We start from the raw sequence: 6610 nt of genomic DNA, 5'->3' as shown, positions 1-6610 counted from the left end.
AGGATACGGCACCGGGAATTCCCAGGCGGTCACCCATCCAAGTACTAACCCGGCCTGCAGTTGCTTAACTTCCAGATCGAACGAGATGGGGTGTATTCAACCGAGTATGGCCGTATCCAATGATGATGAATTTTGCTTCTCTATATTTTCTCATTAATTTTACGGAAGAATGAAAACATACTAAAAGTTAATATTTTAAATTTTTTTTTCATGTTTTCGATCTCGATGGAATTTTATTTGAGTTCGGAAACGCGCAACACGCATTTTATCTCCCGGAAATGATAAATCCGAGAGCACACCTCTCGGAAACGTAAAATCCTAGAGCTAGGCTCTCGGATTTTTTTATCCTATCGCCTCTCAAAAATAAAATCCGAGCGCCTAGCGATCAGGAGCGATCGGACGACGATCTGAAATGCGATCGGATCGCCCTAGGACAGCGAACGTCGTCCAACCAGGAATGGCGTAATCCTATCGGATTAGAATCCACGCTAGAACAGCCGTGCAGTTTTAAGCAATTGTAGATGTAGACCCTGTGCGCGCGCTATCGATGATATAATATTGAAAGCGTTGGAATGCACATTGCGATGCCAAGAGAAATATGTAGTGGAATGCAGTATAGTGTTTCCTGCAGGAATTGATCTGGAAAACGCACTAAACACATGGCCGAAGTAACTGGACAAACGAATATGGTACGACAAATACGATGAGACTAAAGAGGACGTTACATATAAATGACAGTGAACTGTCCATCCAGGGTGGTTTAATAAATCAATAGTAGCATAGATGGCGTATTAACCAAATAGTGGTTGGAATTTTAATAAGGGGTCGTTCACATATTACGTAATCAGCTGAGGGGGGGTTCCGAATGATTACGCTAGTGTAATTTTGACACAATAGCTATGTGTAAAACTAATTACGGAGGGGGTAAAAATGATTACGTAATATGTGGACGACCCCTAACATTGGGGGGCCACGTCCGTCTATGTCCGCTTGTCTCATAGAATCCAAAAAGGACAGGACAAAAGTGGACATCAGCGGACAAAAATGGACAAGAAAATAAGCTGAATTTTGTTAAAATTTGTTTTATACTTTTCCAAAAAAGTCACATTTTATGTAGTTCACCCTTTAGAGTATAGATCCTGTGGGGGGGGGGGGCCAATGGCATAAATGGAGAAAATGGAGAATTACTCATAGGTTTTTTCATTTTCTCCATAGAAATAGTCTCCATTTTATGCCATTTTATGCCATTGAAAACCTGAAAAATTTAGAATTTCGAGAAAAATTATTTAAAAAAAAAGATATTTTCGGCCAATAATGAACAGAGTATCATGAAACATGGAGAAAAGTGGTTTTCAGAAGAACTTTGAAAAATGTTGACTTAGAAAATGTTCGGTCCGAGTCATTTTCGATACGTACCTCCCGATTCCGAGCGCGTGTTGCAAAGGGGAGGCCTGCCTTCCGAGATCGCATTACTTCGAGTCCAAAATTGTGTATCGAGGGGAAGGTGTGGACTTCGAAAAACCGAAAAATTTTTTCGGTAAATAATGAACAGAGTAGCATGAAACGTGGATAAAAGCGGTTTTCAGAAAAACTTTTTAAAATGTTGACTTAGAAAATTACCCCTCGGTACACAATTTTGGACTCGAGGCTTCCCCCTGGTAATGCGATCTCAGAGGCCTCCCCTTTGCAACACGAGCTCGGAATCGGGAGCTCTCGATACGAGAGGTACGTATCGAGAATGACTCGGGCCGAAAATTTTCTAAGTCAAAATTTTTCAAAGTTTTTCTAAAAACCACTTTTCTCCACGTTTCATGCTACCCTCTTCATTATAACCCGAAAATATTTTTCGGTTTATCGAAGTCTGCACCTACCCCTCGAGGACTTCCCCCTGGTAATGCGATCTCGGAAGGCAGGCCTCCCCTTTGTAGTGCGAGCTTGTTTCGACTGTCGAGGATGTATGTCTCACTTCTCAGTGCCTATTACTCTCCCCTATTACTCACTCCTGCTGTAGCCTGTAGAAATAACTTTACACTATAGGCTGAGTAATTATGAGTTTGCCTGAAGTGTGCCTCTACTAACCTAGTATAAGCATCTAGTAGCCTACTATGAGCTTTCATAAGCTTGTTACGCCCCTAGTAACCGTAAATAAACATGTTAGGATGTCCAATTTAGGTGTTAAATGGTGTTAAAGATGAAATTTCGAAGACAAAATTCATGGCATAAAATGGAGAAAATGGAGAATTACTCATGGGTTTTTCCATTTTCTCCATAGAAAAAGTCTCCATTTTATGCCATTTTATGCCATTTTAATTTTTATGCCATTGGCCCCCCCCCCCCCCCCGATCCTGTTTTAAAGGTATTTTGAGGTGCGAAGTGAGATGTCAAGGACTGTTTTACTTGGGTACAAGAACTAGAAATACATGCGCTACATATCACGTGATGTAAAAACTCATGGAGCGGTTCTGCGCTTGGAAGGGCTGTTCATGTTGGCAAGCAGCCACTGTGTCAGTGTGGACTCTGAAACAGTGATAATCACCGTCTATAGCTGAGTCACTGTCTAGAGTCCAGTATGTAGTCACGTGACCTTGATATCCCGTATCAGTCAGTTGAGCCAGAGAGGCGTGACGAATGAACAAGCACATAGCTAGCTAAGCTAGTAGAATAGGGAATAATTTGCGAAGTTCAGGATCAAGTCAGGGGTATAGGGGCCAAAAAGGGCAACATTTTTTATTAAGTTTTCTAAAAATTTAGGGAAAAAAAACTCTGACCGAAGATTTTGTAAGTCAAATATTTTTTCGAAGTCCGCACCTACTATTCGATATACGATTTTGGACACGAGGGTTCCCCTTTGTAAGGGATCGTTCACGTATTACGTAAACAGCCGAGGGGGAGGGGGTTTCTAAATTCTTACGGTTGATTCCGGTTTGACAATATTTTAATTCAAATTCCACACAATTTCACTCTGATAGAAAATTGTCGGTCCGAGCCATTCTCGATACGTACCTTTCGTATCGAGAGCTCCCGATTCCGAATCCGAGCTCGTGTTACAAAGGCCGGGAGGCCTGCCTTATTTCAAAGTTTTTATGAAAACCACTTTTTTCCACGTTTCATTCTACAGGCGAGCGATTTAGTAGGAGCGGGGCCGGCATTTTTACCCTACGTCATGGGGGGTGATTCGGAATCAGCGTCCAAAAATACACCGATGGAGATCAATTTCATACCCAAAGGGCCTTTTCACAAGAATTTTCTTAAAATTTGGGAGAGTGATTTAGTATAAGGAGCGGGGCCAAATATCACGTTTATCTATAAGTAAAATTAGTATACTGTATATCAATATGAAACCGATCAGTATCACATCCACAAGTACAACCTTCCGAATGTAGGTGCGGACTTCGAAAACCGAAAAAAATATTTTCGGCTCAGAATGATCAGGGTAGCACTAGCATGAAACATGAACAAAAGTAGTTTCCAAAAAAACTTTGAAAAATTGTGACTTAGAAATTTTCGGTCCGAGTCATTCTTGATACGTACCTCTGAAAGCAGAGCTCTCGCTTCCGAGCTCGTATTGCGAAGGGGAGGCCTGCCTTCCGAGATCGCATTACAAAGGGGAACCCTAGAGTCCAAAATCGTATATCGAACTTCGAAAACCGAAAAAAATATCTTCGGCTCAGAATGATCAGGGTAGCATGAAACATGAACAAAAGTAGTTTCCAGAAAAACTTTGAAAAATTGAAAATTGTGACTTAGAAAATTTTCGGTCCGAGTCATTCTTGATACGTACCTCTGAAAGCAGAGCTCCCGCTTCCGAGCTCGTATTGCGAAGGGCCGGGGAGGCCTGCCTTCCGAGATCTCATTACAAAGGGGAACCCTAGATTCCAAAATCGTATATCGAACTTCGAAAACCGAAAAAATATTTTCGGCTCAGAATGATTAGGGTAGCATGAAACTTGCGCGCATCCAATAATGCTTCTCGCAACCACAGATCGGCGAGATGAGAAGGATTGACATGACATCGTGAATCAAGATGAAACATGAACAAAAGTAGTTTCCAGAAAAACTTTGAAAAATTTTGACTTCTAAAATTTTTGACTTAAAAATGTTTGACTTATAAATATTTGACTTAAAAATGTTCTTACAAACCTAAATTAAAAAATTGGCCCTTTTTGGCCCCTTGCCCAGATTTCATGGGGGGATGGCCCCCTGCCCCCCCGCTACGCTTCCTACACCCCTGCCCAAAAACATGTCCGCTTGTGATCTCATAGAATCCAAAAAGGACAGGACATAGGCGGACATTGGCGGACATGTCACCCCCCCCCCCCCCCCCCCCCCCCAAATATAACGTTTTCTATAAGTATAAGTATATGATTATGAAACCGATCACACCCACACACCACAGCCTTTCGAATGTTACAGGTACGGACTTCAGAAAACCGAAAAAAAATTTTCGGCTCATAATAATCAGGGTAGCATGTAGCATAAAACATATAATAAACTAAAATAGTTTTCAGAAAAACTTTGAACAATTTTGACTCAGAAAGTCATCAAAACACAAAAGTGTTTGGTCCGAGTCATTCTCCATACGTACCTAGCTCTGAGTCTGAAGGCAGAGCTCCCGCTTCCGAGCTCGTACTACGAAGGGGAGGCTTACCTTGCGAGATCGCATTACGAGGTGAAACCGGATGATGATTAATCACTCTACAAGTACACTCAACCAACTGTCACGTGACTTTTTCAACCCGTTCTCAGTCTCTAGCTGGTTCTGAACGACTTTTCGAAATCCTAGCCCTCTAATCTGATCCGAACCCTAACTCTAACCCAATTTTTAACAAAAGCATACACTGAAACCCTAACCCTAACGAGAAATTAGACTATTAACTTCCTTATACGGTCATATCAAGTGATCGAGACAGTTTTTCGCTTGATTGACGATGTCAATCCGTCGAGATCGTTGCTCTGCGAAGCAGAGCAACGATCGACGACGATGACGACGACGATGCGAAGCAAGAATGCTAGTTCGCGCGGCGCGTCAAAGCGGCGAAGTCCTCCAAGTTTTTCGCCAATATCTCGTTAGGGGAGCATTTTAACCCTATGTCATGGGGGTGATTCGGAATCAGCGTCCGAAAATACAACGATTGAAGTTGGTTTCAACTGTCGGGGGCCCTATTAGTATTATAGCCATAGGTGCAGACTTTGAAAACCGAAAAAATATTTGAAAATGTTAGAAGCCTAAATAAAAAAGTTTGCCTTTTATTTTAGCCCCCTGTCCAGATTTTATGTTTTAAGCGTAATCCGTTAAAGTAACCAAGACTCAAGGCAAACTCAGTAGCCCTGTTCAAAGTGTTGATCGACGATGCGAAGCAAAAATGCTAGTTTGCGAAGCAAGAATGCTAATTCGCGCGGCGCGGCGAAGTCCTCCAATTCAAGGTGTCATGCTTGTTACTGCTTCTCAAATCAGTTAATGCGTGCATGTTTTATTATAGGGGGTGCACGATAAAATAAACTTGTTCGGATTTTTAAAATGTTTGTACCATTGTTTTCTAAAAACTGTTTAGAGGACTTTGACGCTTCGACGCGCCGCGCGAACTAGCATTCTTGCTTCGCAGAGTTGGAGGACTTCGCCGCTTCGACGCGCCGCGCAAACTAGCATTCTTGCTTCGCATCGATCGTCGAGCAACGATCTCGACGGATTGACATCGTCAATCAATTCGCAGAGCAACGATCTCGATGGGTTGACATCGTCTTAACGGGTGATACTCGTAAAATATCTGTTCCATATATTGGACCGTCGACGAGTCCAACTCGGCGCGCGTCCTGGTAGGTTGTAAACCTACAAACATCGTCAATCAATGATCAAGAGACTGTGAGAATTTTCACAGTACCAAATTTTTCATACTCTTTTAGAAAGATCAGTGAGTTTTGCCCAGGATAGGAGCCATAATCCATATTTGATGTTTGATGGTGCGTGGCTTTTGGAGCAAAAGTAGCTGTAAAACTAAAAGTCGCGTAATTTGACCAAATTCGTTGATTTTTGTCGTACTATTCTGATATATCTTCGGTTCCTTGATATGATATGAATGAGATCATTCTGAAAATTGGTGACGACCTTCCAATAGGGCTTTCACAACTGTCCGAAAAATTTGGTGGATATCGGAGTTGATAAAGTGATGAAAATGGGGCAAAATACGCTGTTTTTAGCTGTAACAAAATGTCTAATGGTTGGATATGCTTTAAATTTTTCGGACACTTTCCTTGTAAGTCTATGAGTAAGCTTACCAATTTTTGTTAAAATTGGATCAAGGGAAAGTTACTCAATAAGCATGTGTTTCAAGAATTTTGTGCTGGCCGAAATTAGCGCTAAAAAACCATCCTACAGTCGGCATGCAATGCGCGGCTCACTGTCGATGGTGCACTACTTAGTTTTAATATTAAGGGCCATCTAGTAGTACTAAAACTAAGAGTAAGGACGTCCGCCAAAATTGCAGATTTTCATACGTCACCCCGCCCCAGGGACAAAAGGAAATCGTTAACGGGCGACACTCGTAAATGGTAAAATATCTGTTCCATATATTGGACCGTCGACGAGTCCAACTCGGCGCGCGTCCTGGTAGGT

At 42.0% G+C, this 6610-nt stretch overlaps 1 non-coding gene across 1 annotated transcript; it reads right to left on the bottom strand.

Moving 5' to 3' along the window:
• On the bottom strand, positions 1 to 118 carry LOC134817682 (5S ribosomal RNA). The gene has a single exon (XR_010160556.1). It is a non-coding gene; the product is annotated as a 5S ribosomal RNA (ribosomal RNA).
• Between the last annotated feature and the right edge of the window lie 6492 nt (positions 119 to 6610).

Source organism: Bolinopsis microptera, chromosome 6 (genome assembly GCF_026151205.1).
Source record: "Bolinopsis microptera isolate Bmic1 chromosome 6, MBARI_Bmic_1.0, whole genome shotgun sequence".
In the NCBI taxonomy this organism is placed as follows: domain Eukaryota; kingdom Metazoa; phylum Ctenophora; class Tentaculata; order Lobata; family Bolinopsidae; genus Bolinopsis; species Bolinopsis microptera.
This window is presented reverse-complemented; position numbering and strand designations above follow the sequence as displayed.